At 40.2% G+C, this 15440-nt stretch overlaps 1 protein-coding gene across 1 annotated transcript in view; it reads left to right on the top strand.

The window, feature by feature from the left end:
- The window catches only part of SLC30A10 (solute carrier family 30 member 10), a gene marked incomplete at its 5' end in the record, with an annotated part of 59989 nt that extends 47571 nt beyond the window's left edge, over window positions 1-12418 (top strand). The window contains one exon of the transcript XR_014326016.1: window positions 12360-12418. The remainder of the gene's footprint in view (window positions 1-12359) is intronic.
- Between the last annotated feature and the right edge of the window lie 3022 nt (window positions 12419-15440).

Here is a 15440-nt window from a genome sequence, read left to right as displayed (position 1 = left end):
TTTTTTTTTTAGATTCCATATATATGTGTTAGCATATAGCGTTTGTTTTACTCCTTCTGACTTACTTCACTCGGTATGACAGACTCTAGGTCCATCCACCTCATTACAAATAACTCAATTTTGTTTCTTTATATGGCTGAGTAATATTCCATTGTATATATGTGCCACATCTTCTTTATCCATTCATTTGTCGATGGACACTTAGGTTGCTTCCATGTCCTGGCTATTGTAAATAGAGCTGCAATGAACATTGTGGTACATGACTCTTTTTGAATTATGGTTTTCTCAGGGTATATGCCCAGTAGTGGGATTGCTGGGTCATATGGTAGTTCTATTTTTAGTTTTTTAAGGAACCTCCATACTGTTCTCCATAATGGCTGTATCAATTTACATTCCCACCACCAGTGCAAGAGGGTTCCCTTTTCTCCACACCCTTTCCAGCATTTATTGCTTCTAGATATTTTGATAATGGCCATTCTGACAGGTGTGAAGTGATACCTCATTGTAGTTTTGATTTGCATTTCTCTAATAATTAGCAATGTTGAGCATCTTTTCATATGCCTCTTGCCATCTGTATGTCTTCCTTGGTGAAAGTTCTATTTAGGTATTCTGCCCATTTTTTAATTGGATTATTATTTTTTTTGATATTGAGCTCCATGAGCTGTTTGTATATTTTGGAGATTAATCCTTTGTCTGTAGTTTCATTTGCAAATAGTTTCTCCCATTCTGAGGGTTGTCTTTTCATCCTGTGTAGGGTTTCCTTTGCTGTACAAAAGCATTTGTTTCATTAGGTCCCATTTGTTTATTTTTGTTTTTATTTTCATTACTCTAGGAGGTGGGTCAAAAAACATCTTGTTGTTTATGTTAGAGTGTTTTTCCTATGCTTTCCTCTAAGAGTTTTATAGTGTCTGGTCTTACATTTAGGTCTTTAATCCATTTTGAGTTTATTTTTGTGTATGGTGTTAGGAAGTGTTCTAATTTCATTTTTTTACATGTAGTTGTCTAGTTCTCCCAGCATCACTTATTGAAGAGGTGGTCCTTTCTCCACTGTACATTCCTGCCTCCTTTATCAAAGATAAGGTGACCATATGTGCGTGGGTTTATCTCTGGGCTTTCTATCCTGTTCCATTGATCTATCTTTCTGTTTTTGTGCCAGTACCATACTGTTTTGATTACTGTAGCTTTGTAGTATAGTCTGAAGTCAGGGAGCCTGATTCCTCCAGCTGTTTCTCATTCTCAAGACTGCTGTGGCTATTCGGGGTATTTGTGTTTCCATACAAATTTTGAAAAAAAATTTTTTTTGGTGGTATGCGGGCCTCTCACTGTTGTGGCCTCTCCCATTGCGGAGCACAGGCTCCAGATGCGCAGGCTCAGCGGCCATGGCTCACAGTCCCAGCCACTCCGCAGCCTGTGGGATCTTCCCGGACCGGGGCACAAACCCGTGTCCCCCGCATTGGCAGGCAGACTCTCAACCACCGCACCACCAGGAAAGCCCCAAATTTTGAAATTTTTGGTTCTAGTTCTGTGAAAAATGCCATTGGTAGTTTGATAGGGATTGCATTGAATCTGTAGATTGCTTTGGGTAGTAGAGTCATTTTCGCAATGTGGATTCTTCCAATCCAAGAACATCTCTTGGATGGTATATCTCTCCATCTATTTGTATCATCTTTAATTTCTTTCATCATTATAATTTTATAATTATAATCATCATTATAATTTTCTGCATACAGGTCTTTTGTCTCCTTAGATAGGTTTATCCCTAGATTTTTTATTCTTTTTGTTGCAGTGGTAAATGGGAGTGTTTTCTTGATTTCGCTTTCAGAGTTTTCATCATTAGTGTATAGGAATGCCAGAGATTTCTGTGCATGAATTTTGTATCCTCCTACTTTACCAAATTCATTGATTAGCTCTAGTAGTTTTCTGGTAGCATCTTTAGGATTCTCTATGTATAGTATCATGTCATCTGCAAACAGTGATAGCTTTACTTCTTCTTTTCTGATTTGGATTCCTTTTATTTCCTTCTCTTCTCTGATTGCTGTGGCTAAAACTTCCAAAACTATGTTGAATAAGAGTGGTGAGAGTGGGCAACTTGTCTTATTCCTGATCTTAGTGGAAATGCTTTAAGTTTTTCACCATTGAGGATGATGTTGGCTGTGGGTTTGTCATATATGGCCTTTATTATGTTGAGGAAAGTTCCCTCTATGCCTACTTTCTGCAGGGTTTTTACCATAAATGGGTGTTGAATTTTGTCGAAAGCTTTCTCTGCATCGATTGAGATGATCATATGGTTTTTCTCCTTCACTTTGTTAATATGGTTGATCACATTGACTGTTCTGCATATATTGAAGAATCCTTGCATTCCTGGAATAAACCCCACTTAATCATGGTGTATGATCCTTCTAATGTGCTGTTGGATTCTGTTTGCTAGTATTTTGTTGAGGATTTTTGCATCTATGTTCATCAGTGATATTGGCCTGTAGTTTTCTTTCTTTGTGACATCCTTGTCTGGTTTTGGTATCAAGGTGATGGTGGCCTCATAGAATGAGTTTGGGAGTGTTCCTCCCTCTGCTATATTTTGGAAGAGTTTGAGAAGGATAGGTGTTAGCTCTTCACTAAATGTTCGATAGAATTCACCTGTGAAGCCATCTGGTCCTGGGCTTTTGTTTGTTGGAAGATTTTTAATCACAGTTTCAATTTCAGTGCTTGTGATTGGTCTGTTCATATTTTCTATTTCTTCCTGATTCAGTCTTGGCAGGCTGTGCATTTCTAAGAATTTGTCCATTTCTTCCAGGTTGTCCATTTTATTGGCATAGAGTTGCTTGTAGTAATCTCTCATGATCTTTTGTATTTCTGCAGTGTCAGTTGTTACTTCTCCTTTTTTATTTCTAATTCTATTGATTTTAGTCTTCTCCCTTTTCTTCTTGATGAGTCTGGCTAATGGTTTATCTATTTTGTTTATCTTCTCAAAGAACCAGCTTTTAGTTTTATTGATCTTTGCTATTGTTTCCTTCATTTCTTTTTCTTTTATTTCTGATCTGATTTTTATGATTTCTTTCCATCTGTTAACTTTGGGGGGTTTTGTTCTTCTTTCTATAATTGATTTAGGTGCAAGGTTAGGTTGTTTATTCGAGATGTTTCCTGTTTCTTAAGGTAGGATTGTATCACTATAAACTTCCCTCATAGAACTGCTTTTGCTGCATCCCATAGATTTTGGGTCGTCGTGTCTCCATTGTCATTTGTTTCTAGGTATTTGTTTATTTCCTCTTTGATTTCTTCAGTGATCACTTCGTTATTAAGTAGTGTATTGTTTAGCCTCCATGTGTTTGTATTTTTTACAGATCTTTTCCTGTAATTGATATCTAGTCTCATAGTGTTGTGGTCAGAAAAGATACTTGAAACAATTTCAATTTTCTTAAATTTACCAAGCCTTGACTTGTGACCCAAGATATGATCTATCCTGGAGAATGTTCCATGAGCACTTGAGAAAAATGTATATTCTGTTGTTTTTGGACGGAATATCCTATAAATATCAAGTCCATCTTGTTTAATGTACCATTTAAAGCTTGTGTTTCCTTATTTATTTTCATTTTGGATGATCTGTCCATTGGTGAAAGTGGGGTGTTAAAGTCCCCTACTATGATTGTGTTGGTCGATTTCCCGTTTTATGGCTGTTAGTATTTGCCTTATGTATTGAGGTGCTCCTATGTTGGGTGCATAAATATTTACAATTGTTATGTCTTCTTCTTGGATCAATCCCTTGATCATTATGTAGTGTCCTTCTTTGTCTATTCTAATAGTCTTTATTTTAAGGTCTATTTTGTCTGATATGAGAATTGCTACTCCAGTTTTCTTTTGGTTTCCATTTGCATGAAATATCTTTTTCCATCCCCTTACTTTCAGTCTGTATGTGTCTCTAGGTCTGAAGTGGGTCTCTTGTAGACAGCAAATATATGGGTCTTGTTTTTTTAACCATTCATCCAGTCTGTGTCTTTTGGTGGGAGCATTTATTCCATTTACATTTAAGGTAATTATCGATATGTATGTTCCTATTCCCATTTTCTTAATTGTTTTGGGTTCATTATTGTAGGTCTTTTCCTTCTCTTGTGTTTCTTGCCTAGAGAAGTTCCTTTAGCATTTGTTGTAAAGCTGGTTTGGTGGTGCTGAACTCTCTCAGCTTTTGCTTGTCTGAAAAGGTTTTAATTTCTCCATCAGATCTGAATGAGATCCTTGCTGGGTAGAGTAATCTTGGTTGCAGGTTTTTCTCCTTTATCACTTAAAATATGTCCTGCCAGTCCCTTATGGCTTGCAGAGTTTCTGCTGAAAGATCAGCTGTTAACCTTATGGGGATTCCCCTGTGTGTTATTTGTTGTTTTTCCCTTGCTGCTTTTAATATGTTTTCTTTGTATTTAATTTTTGACAGTTTGATTAATATGTGTCTGGCGTATTTCTCCTTGGATTTATCCTGTATGGGACTCTCTGTGCTTCCTGGACTTGATTATTTCCTTTCCAATATTAGGGAAGTTTTCAACTATAATCTCTTCAAATATTTTCTCAGTCCCTTTCTTTTTCTCTTCTTCTTCTGGAACCCCTATCATTTGAATGTTGGTGCGTTTAATGTTGTCCCAGAGGTCTCTGAGACTGTCCTCAGTTCTTTTCATTCTTTTTTCTTTATTCTGCTCTGCAGTAGTTATTTCCACTATTTTATCTTTCAGGTCACTTATCCGTTCTTCTGCCTCAGTTATTCTGCTATTGATCCCATCTGGAGTATTTTAAATTTCATTTATTGTGTTGTTCATCGTTGTTTGTTTCATCTTTAGTTCTTTTAGGTCCTTGTTAAATGTTTCTTGCATTTTGTCCATTCTACTTCCAAGATTGTGGATCATCTTTACTATCATTATTCTGAATTCTTTTTCAGGTAGACTGCCTATTTCCTCCTCATTTGTTAGGCCTGGTGGGTTTTTATCTTGTTACTTCATCTGCTGTGTGTTTTTCTGTCTTCTCATTTTGCTTATCTTACTGTGTTTGGGGTCTCCTTTTTGCAGGCTGTGGGTTCGTAGTTCCTGTTGTTTTTGGTGTCTGTCCCCAGTGGCTAAGGTTGGTTCAGTGGGTTGTGTAGGCTTCCTGGTGGAGGGGACTAGTGCCTGTGTTCTGCTGGACGAGGCTGGATCTTGTCTTTCTGATGGGCAGGTCCACGTCTGGTGGTGTGTTTTGGGGTGTCTGTGGACTTATTATGATTTTAGGCAGCCTCTCTGCTAATGGGTGGGGTTGCGTTCCTGTCCTGCTAGTTGTTTGGCATAGGATGTCCAGCACTGTAGCTTGCTGGTTGTTGAGTGAAGCTGGGTGCTGGTGTTGAGATGGAGATCTCTGGGAGATTTTCGCCGTTTGATATTATGTGGAGCTGGGAGGTCTCTTGTCGACCAGTGTCCTGAAGTTGGCTCTCCCACCTCAGAGGCACAGCACTGACTCCTGACTGCCGCACCAAGAGCCTTTCATCCACACGGCTCAGAATAAAAGAGAGAAAAAGTAGAAAGAATTAGTAGAAGAATAAAGAAAGAAAGGAAGAAAGGAAGAAAGAAAGAAGGGAGGGAGGGAGGGAGGGAGGAAGGAAGGAAGGAGGGAAGGAAGGAAAGAAAGAAAGAAGAGAAAATAAAATAAAGTAAGATAAAATATAATAAAGTTATTAAAATAAAAAATTAATTATTAAGAAAAAAAAAAACGGATGGCTAGAACCCTAGGACAAATGGTGGAAGCAAAGCTATACAGAGAAAATCTCACACACAAGCATACATATACACACTCACAAAAAGAGGAAAAGGGGAAAAAATCATAAATCTTGCTTTCAAAGTTCACCTCCTCAGTTTGGGATGATTCGTTGTCTATTCATGTATTCCACAGATGCAGGGTACATCAAGTTGATTGTGGAGTTTTAATTCGCTGCTTCTGAGGCTGCTGGGAGAGTTTTCCCTTTCTCTGCTTTGTTCTCACAGCTCCCAGGGCTTCAGATTTGGATTTGGCCCCGTCTCTGAGTGTAGGTCGCCGGAGGGCATCTGTTCTTCGCTCAGACAGGACGGGGTTAAAGGAGCCGCTGATTCGCGGGCTCTGGCTGACTCGGGGTTGGGGGGGGGAGGGAGGGGCACGTAGTGCGGGGCGGGCCTGCGGCGGCAGAGGCCAGCGTGACGTTGCACCAGCCTCCTGGCAGTGGCGGGCTGCACAGGTTCCCGGAAGGGAGGTGTGGAGAGTGACCTGTGCTCGCACACAGGCCTCTTGGTGGCGGCAGCAGCAGCCTTAGCATCTCATGCCCGTCTCTGGGGTCCGTGCTGTTAGCCGCGGTTCACGCCCGTCTCTGGAGCTCCTTTAAGCAGCGCTCTTAATCCCCTCTCCTCGCGCACCAGGAAACAAAGAGGAAAGAAAAAGCCTCTTGCCTCTTCGGCAGCTCCAGAGTTTTCCCCGGACTCTCTCCCAGGTAGCCGTGGCGCACTAACCCCCTGCAGGCTGTGTTCACGCCGCCAACCCCAGTCCTCTTCCGGGGCTCCGACCGAAGCCCGAGCCTCAGCTCCCAGCCCTGCCCGCCCCGGCCGGTGAGCAGACAAGCCTCTCGGGCTGGTGAGTGCCGGTCGGCCCTGATCCTCTGTGCGTGAATCTCCCCGCTTTGCCCTCCACCCCCCTGTTGCTGTGCTCTCCTCCGCGGCTTTGAAGCTCCTCCCTCCACCACCCGCAGTCTCCGCCCGCGAAGGGGCTTCCTAGTGTGTGGAAACTTTTCCTCCTTCACAGCTCCCTCCCACTGGTGCAGGTGCCGTCCCTATTCTTTTGTCTCTGTTTATTCTTTTTTCTTTTGGCCTACCCAGGTACGTGGGGGGTTTCTTGCCTTTTGGGAGGTCTGAGGTCTTCTGCCAGCATTCAGTAGGTGTTCTGTAGGAGTTGTTCCACGTGTAGATGTATTTCTGGTGTATCTGTGGGGAGGAAGGTGATCTCCGCGTCTTACTCTTCCGCCATCTTCCCAGAAGCCTCCTCTTTCACTCTATACCTTAATTTGTTAATATGGTGTATCACATTGATTGATTTGCATATATTGAAGAATCCTTGCATCCCTGGGATAAATCCCACTTGATCATGGTGTATGATCCTTTTAATATGCTGTTGGATTCTGCTTGCTAGTATTTTGTTGAGGATTTTTGCATATATGTTCATCAGTGATATTGGTGTATAATTTTCTTTTTTTGTGATATCTTTTTCTGGTTTTGTAATCAGGGTGATGGTGGCTTTGTAGAATGAATTTGGGAGTGTTCTTCCTTCTGCAATTTTCTGGAAGAATTTGAGAAGGATAGGTGTTAGCTCTTCACTAAATGTTTGATAGAATTTGCCTGTGAAGCAATCTGGTTCTGGACTTTTGTTTGTTGGAAAATTTTAAATTACAGTTTCAATTTCATTACTTGTGACTGGTCTGTTTATATTTTCTATTTCTTCCTGGTTCAGTCTTGGAAAATTGTACCTTTCCAAGAATCTGTCCATTTCTTTGTGGTTGTCCATTTTATTGGCATATACTTGTTTGTAGTAGTCTCTTATAATCCTTTGTATTTCTGCAGTGTCAGTTGTTATTTCTCCTTTTCATTTCTAATTTTATTGATTTGCGTCCTCTGCCTTTTTTTCTTGATGGGTCTGGCTAAAGGTTTATCAATTTTGTTTATCTTTTCAAAGAACCAGCTTTTGGTTTTATTGATCTTTGTTTTTGTTTTCTTCGTTTATATTTCATTTATTTCTGATCTGATCTTTATGGTTTCTTTCCTTCTGCTAACTTTTTTTTTTTTCTGTTGTTCTTTCTCTAGCTGCTTTAGGTGTAGGGTTAGATTGTTTATTTGAGATTTTTCTTCTTTCTTGAGCTGAGATTGCATTGCTATAAACTTCCCTCTTAGAACTGCTTTTGCTGTATCCCATAGGTTTTGGGTCATCATGTTTCATTGTCATTTTTTTCTAGGTATTTTTGATTTCCTCTTTGATTTCTTCAGTGATCTCTTGACTATTTAGTAGTATATTGTTTAGCCTCGATGATGGGTTTGTATTATTTACAGTTTTTTTCCTGTAATTGCGTTGTTGTAGGAAAAGATACTTGAAACAATTTCAATTTTCTTAAATCTACCAAGGCTCATTTTGTGACCCAACATATGATCTATCCTGGAGAATGTTCCTTGAGCACTTGAGAAGAAAGTGTATTCTGTTGTTTTTGGTGGAATGTCCTATAAATATCAATTAAGTGCATCTTGTTAATGTATCATTTAAAGCTTGTGTTTCCTTATTTATTTTCATTTTGGATGATCTGTCCATTGGTTGAAGTGGGGTGTTAAAGTCCCCTTGTATTACAGTGTTACTGTCGATTTCCCGTTTTATGGTTGTTAGCATTTGCCTTATGTATTGAGGCGCTCCTATGTTTGGTGCATAAATATTTACAATTGTTATATCTTCTTCTTGGATTGAGCCCTTGGTCATTATGTAGTGTCCTTCTTATCTCTTGTAACAATCTTTATTTTAAAGTCTATTTTATCTGATATGAGTATTGCTACTCCAGCTTTCTTTTGATTTCCGTTTGCATGGAGTATCTTTTTCCATCCCTTCACTTTCAGTCTGTATGTGTCCCTTGGTCTGAAGTGGGTCTCTATAGACAGCATATATATGGGTCTTCTTTTTGTATCCACTCAGTCTGTGTCTTTTGGTTGTGGCATTTAATCCATTTACATTCAAGGTTATTATCAATATATATGTTCCCATTACCATTTTCTTAATTGTTTTGGGTTTGTTTTTGTGGGTCTTTTTCTTCTCTTGTGTTTCCCACCTAGAGAAATTTCTTTAGCATTTGTTGTAAAGTCAGTTTGGTGGTGCTGAATTCTCTTAGCTTTTGCTTGTCTGTAAAGGTTTTAATTTCTCTGTTGAATCTGAATGAGATCCTTGCTGGGTAGAGTAATCTTGATTGCAGGTTTTTCTGTTTCATCACTTTAAGTATATCCTGCCACTCCCTTCTGGCCTTCAGAGTTTCTGCCAAAAAATCAGCTGATGATCTTATGGGGATTACTTTGTATGCACTTTTTTTGTTTTTCCCTGCTGCTTTTAATATTTTTTCTTTGAATTTAATTTTTGATAGCTTGATTAATATGTGTCTTGGTGTGTTTCTCCTTGGATTTATCCTGTATGGGACTCTCTGCACTTCCTGGACTTGATTGACTATTTCCTTTCCCATGTTAGGGGAGTTTTCCACTATAATCTCTTCAAATATTTTCTCAGACCGTTTCTTTTTCTATTCTTTTTCTGGGACCCCTATAATTAGAATGTTGGTGCATATAGTGTTGTCCCAGAGGTTTCTGAGATGTGTTCAATTCTTTTCATTCTTTCTTCTTTATTCTGCTCTTCAGCAGTTATTTCCACCATTTTGTTTTCCACCTCACTTATTCGTTCTTCTGTCTCAGTTATTCTGTTATTGCTTCCTTCTAGTGTATTTTCATTTCAATTATTGTGTTGTTTATTTCTGTTTGTTTGTTCTTTATTCTTCTAGATCTTTGGTAAACATTTCTTGTATTTTCTCAATCCATGCTTTCATTCTGTTTCCGAGATTCTGGATCATCTATACTATCATTACTCTGAATTCTTTTTCAGGTAGCTTGCCTATTTCCTCTTCCATTTATTTGGTCTTGTAGGTTTTTACCTTGCTCCTTCATCTGTGACATATTTTTTTGCCATCTTGTTATTATTATTATTTTTTGATAAGTGGCATTGTGTTCCTATCTTACTGGTTATTTGGCCTGAGGTTTCCCACACTGGAGTGTGTAGGCTATTGGGTAGAGCTGGGTCTTGGTGCTGAGATGAAGACCTCTGGGCGACCTCACTCCAATGAATATTCCCTGGGGTCTGAGGGTCTCTGTTAGTCCAGTGGTTCTGACTCAGAGCTCCCACTGCAGGAGCTTCAGCCCGAACCCCCGGCTTGTGAAACAAGATCCCGCAAGCTGTGTGGGGTGGCAAAAAAAACAAGAAAAAAGGAGAACAATAACAAAGTAAAAAATAAAATTAGACTAGGAAACTCACAGATATGTTAGAAAGAATATAAAAATAAAAATACAGATGAAACAACAACCGGAAGGTAAAAGAGAACCACAGTAGTAAAAAAGAGGAGGAGAAAAGAAAAAAAAAGGTGGAAAAGGCCTTGGCTGTGGAGGGAGGGCCTTAAGCAGGGGTGGGGTTTGGGCGGTGGTGGGGGGCCTATGCTCAGGACCCACAGGGATGGAAAAGGCCCTGCCGGTGTGGGAGGTGGGGCTTAGGCTCCACAGAACAGAAGGGGCCAAGGGTGCCTGTGCCTCTGGTCTCAGAGGGCAGGGGATCCCACCTGGGAACCCGGCAGGCTTCCTGGGCTCAAGTGGGTGGGGCAAATGCCCTTCTCTCCTGCTTCTCCAGGTCCGGAGGGCCCCTCCCACCTGCCTCTCCTGTTCTCCCGGCCTCCCTCCTACACCCCCAGGACCAACGTGGCCCAGAGGGGTCCTCTGAGGCCATAGGACCTGGCCAGAGAGCCAGGCAGACTTCCCAGGCCGATTGGGCAGGGGAAACGCTGGGCGTGCTTCCCCCTGATCTGAGCCCCTGTGGGTCCCTCCAGGGCTGAGAACCCCTCCACCTTCTCAGCCACCCCTCAGGGGTGCTGGTCCTGTCTGGCCTCCACCTTTCCTCCCCCCCAAACCCCCCACGTCCTACTGGTTCACTTGGGGGTTCCGAGGTTCCCCCACTAGTGGCCGGCAGGTGCCCTAGTTGTGGGAGGACACAAACTCTGCGTCTTCCCACACTGCCATCTTGACTCCCCCCCCTTAATTCTACCTTTTATCCTTTATATAGCCTGTTCTCAATTGAGAACAGGCTCAATTGTAGATTGAGCTTATTGTAAATAAGGCTTATTGTAAATTCCATGTTGGAGATTCAAAAAGTTAAAAAGGACATTAAATGATTGTCTCTTTAAGAGTCATGTCTTATATTTTTCTTCCCCATTTAAGTGAATTCTCTTTTATCCTCTAATTAAAGAATGGGTGTCTATTTTGCTGTCACATTTTGGATGTTGGATATGAACTTGGATTTGAACTGGGCTGTGCTTCAGTATCTTGGATAAGTCTTTTCCCCCTGGACCTTCTTTTCTCCCTCTGTGACATGAAGTCGTTGGGTGAATGATCTCCAGGTTCCCTTCAGTGCATCTATCCTAGGGTCTCATGGTTCATGTTTGAGTTTCTTGTTTTATTCTTGAGCATCTTGAGTAATTCTTGCTACTTTGCTTTGGTGTCCTTCTCTGCTTGTACATCTGTGGCACATGACGAGTGTTTCAGTTCTGTTCTTGGCTAACTTTATTTCCCTTCAGCTCTGCCCTGTTTTCTTTGCCTAAAGGCTTTTTATCTTACATCCTTTTCCCTTATGTTCTTGCAATGAATTCTTCTGGGCTCCTGTCCCCCTTGTAGCTCCCTCACACAGGACCTCTTTGTAACTCAAGCGTCAGAAGATTGGCCTAAGGTCTGTTCTGAAGGCCACTTGTATTCTTTCAGGATGTCCTCCCCACAGGAGACAGCTGGATCCATGGAAATCGAAGTCTTGCAAAAACTGTGTTTTCTTTCCTTTGCTAGAGGGTTTTGGCATCTGGTCTATTACATTCCACTTCTATCTTTTTATTTTATTTTTTATCTTATTTCCCCTACATCTAGGAAGCTTAAAACTTTCTCTAAGATTACCTTTAAGCTTTAAAAACTCAACTTCCTCTATTCTCTTTATGGATAGCAGACAGCCTGATATGGACCTGTATTCCCAAAGCAGGATATGGGAAATATTTTAGGTGATACATGAACAAACACATTTTTAAAAAAATATTGTGTATTGATTTGAGTGTTTGTTGAAATATAACTATCACATAAAACTTATAGGTTCACAGCTGTGTTATAAAAGCTCTCCTTTTTAATATATTTCCTTAACTAGCAAAAGAAAATTCTGAAATAATGCAAGTTAACTTTGACCACTTAGTATAGTGTTTTAACATGTTAATTCCTTTAATCCTCAAAACAATTCAATGAAGTAGGTGCTATTATTCACCCCCATTTTATTTATTTATTTATTATTATAAGGGGAAATTTTAATTTGAGATTTGTGTTTTGTTTTGGTTACACCATTTTAAAAGATATTGCTTATTGTTTTTTCAAGGATTCACAAGAGAAATTTTTCATTAAATTAACAGCTACAAATTTTTTTTCCTCAACATAAGGATATAGGTATGCACCAATTTTGCATTAAACATTGATTAAATACATATTTTAATTAGAAAAAGGAAATTTAACTATTCAATACTTTTTCTTTATTCCTAGATACAAGGAATTCACCCCCATTTTAAACATGAGGAAAGAGGCATAAGCCAAGTCCACTGCCCAAAGTCACTAGTAGGAGGCAGCACCAGGATCGGAACTTAGGTAGGTTGATTTCAGGACTGTGTTCTAACCACTAAACAATACTGGCTCTAAGAAAGTAATAGAGTACATGGCATAAGATTTTAGCAAAAGTCATGAAGGTGGTTTTGAATGACTGAAGCTTGGAAAGTTTCCAGGTAATGGAAAACACATGGGCTTTGGCATTGGACATACCTCAAATGCTGGATTGGTTATTGATCCATTGTTTGTTTCTAGACACATCACTTAACCTCTATTAAAATGCTGGAGAAAGTATAAGGGGCTCATTGTGTCATAAGTTTTAACACATATTAATTCCCTTTCCTCCCTGTGACTCTCATTTTTTTTATCCATAAGATACCAAGATCAGTGAATATTGAGAGGATTAGATCAGTAGCAGTTATCAATGCATGGTAAGTGTTTGTGAAGACACATTGATGTCTTTCACTTTGTTGATCTCTCATAGTGGGCACCTTGACATTTATGATCCCCAAGTGCTTTAAGGAAAGGACCCTCTTACCTTCTCCCTACCAGCAACCAACACAGGGTCAGCCTGGTGAATTTCACTGATGCCAGGCTCTCCACTGGAAAGGGCAGAGAGTGTAGGGTAACCACAGCCAGGAAGAGAATACATTCTTGATTGGAGCTGGGCTGATGGGAGAGGGGTTGCGTCTCCATCAGAAGAGAAGGGAGTGGGAGATGGAGGTGACCTCTCTGGGGTCCATTCCAGGTCTATGAGGCCATGTGTGGGTAGCTTCAGAATTGGTTTGTTCACTAAATGTATCATTATAAAATGAAGTTCTTGACCTGCAAGATATAACTGTGGGCAGGGACAGCTGAGGTTCAAAATGGGAAATGCCTATAGCAGCATTCTTGTGGTAAAATATTTCCAGATTTTACAACTTTGAACCCATTACCCTGGAAGGAATAATACAAATGGCTTCAGACTATTTACCCAAGTGATTACAATGGCATTTGGTAAAGCTAGGGCCATTTTATTCTTCACAAATGATTAAACCTCTATGACTAATACAAGGGCAGTTGCATTTTAAAGGAGAAGATCAATTTGCTAAGCATTTTGAAAAATAGCCGTATGCCCTGGATATCATAACGGAAAATGAAATTTCATGCATTTTGGTTGAAAGGGCTTTTTATAAGCCCTCCACCTCCCCTCATGAATGTGTGTGCCTTTTAAAAAAAATAATACTTCATTCTCCTTGACTTCTTCTGTAATGCAGGGAAAAGCAGAATTTGGGTCCAAAACTCTAATTCAGGTCTCCGCATTTATATTTAAGACGACTGCATGACCTTGGGTAATTCATGAAACCATTCTGCACCTGAGTTCCTTATCAGTAAAGTAGGGGTAATGCTACCTGCGCTGCCTGCCTTTTAGATTTAAGGCGAGGGTTATCACATAAGATAATACATGTGAAAGTGTTTTGAAAACAGTGAAGTGCCGTAAAATGCAAGTTCTTATTATTTTCCACGTCTTCTACTCAGACACCAGGTCATTTTCACCTTCCAAATTTCAAGTGCCTTTCCTATCTCCTCCCTAAAGCTTAACTCCGTAATGATTCAGGAGTTGGAGAATGTGAGATTCTGCTGTCCAATTTAATCCTTGGTGACTACCGAAGAATTGTACTTTTGTTTGGATTTTTTTTTTTTTTGCGGTACGCGGGCCTCTCACTGTTGTGGCCTGTCCCGTTGCGGAGCACAGGCTCCGGACGCGCAGGCTCAGCGGCCGTGGCTCACGGGCCAGCCTCTCTGCGACATGTGGGATCTTCCCGGACCGGGGCACGAACCCGCGTCCCCTGCATTGGCAGGTGGACTCCCAACCACTGCGCCACCAGGGAATCCCTCTTTTTTTTTTTTTTTTTTGTAAACACAAAATGAAATCTCATTAACTTGGGGGAAAGTGATTGAAAATTATAGGAAGAAAGGAGCAATTCAAAGTACTAACACGATTTTATTATGTTTTTCCATAATAGTAAGAGTTTTACATGCCTACCATGTGTGCTCACCAATATTAGAGGAGATGCAAAAGAAACTTCTGATGGAGCTTTAGTTCAATGTGTGTGTGTGTGTGGCTTAGCCTTAGATCTTGGTTTCCTACTTCCTTCAGTTGTTGAAAATACTTTATCTCATCTTTGACTTGTCCAGTTGGCAAATGATCTGAATCTACTGAGTCTGCAGGTTCTACAGTGGAATGTCTTGTCAAACGCGTGATACAAATGTTATTATTTTAGAGGCAGAGGGGATGGCTTGGGGCTATGAAAACTTTGTGGAGGGGTGACTACAGCCAATTGTTGAATATAGGGCAACAGGGACACAAAACTACAGTAAGTAGGGTAATTTCATTTTCTAAAGTTGGTTATTATTATTATTTTTAACTATGTGTCAAGTGGACCCTCCAACGCTAATGCAAATGTGGCCAGTAGCTCAGCTCAAGTCAAATGATTACACATTTTTAATTGGTATTGATTCATCAATGATAGTTTTTTCCTTCCTCTTAAGACATTAGCATAATGAAATTAGTCCCATTTAGAGAATTATACATGCAAGAGGCTGAACCATCATAGAATTATCTTAAGACAACTTTGTGGGACTACCATAAGTGATAATAGTAAATCTGAGTAGAACTTTATAGTTTGCAAAGTACTCTTGGATAAAGTTTAAAATATTGGCACATGGTATCATGCGTGCAACAAGGCAAAGCATGATCTACATTACAGTGTCAGAAGTTATTATTTACCTTTTGTGTATGGGAAAAAACTTACAGAGAAATTCAGTGGGCTGCCTCCAGTTTACTGATGAGCTAAACTCTTTCCTCGGCTTCCATGATGCTGCTCCAATCTTTCTGGTGACTTGTCCTCTGTCTCCTTCACTGGCATCTCTTTTTCTACTGCTTCCCTATCCTCTGCCTTCTTTCCTTCTTTTAGTTCATGTTTTCACTTGATTGTGTCATGGTTTCCACCCCATGAATGGCTCCAAATCTTATCTCCA

This window comes from Leucopleurus acutus (genome assembly GCF_964270905.1).
Source record: "Leucopleurus acutus genome assembly, chromosome: 2".
NCBI lineage: Eukaryota > Metazoa > Chordata > Mammalia > Artiodactyla > Delphinidae > Leucopleurus > Leucopleurus acutus.
Note: the sequence above shows the minus strand (reverse complement) of the source record. Positions and strands in the feature narration are given on the sequence as shown.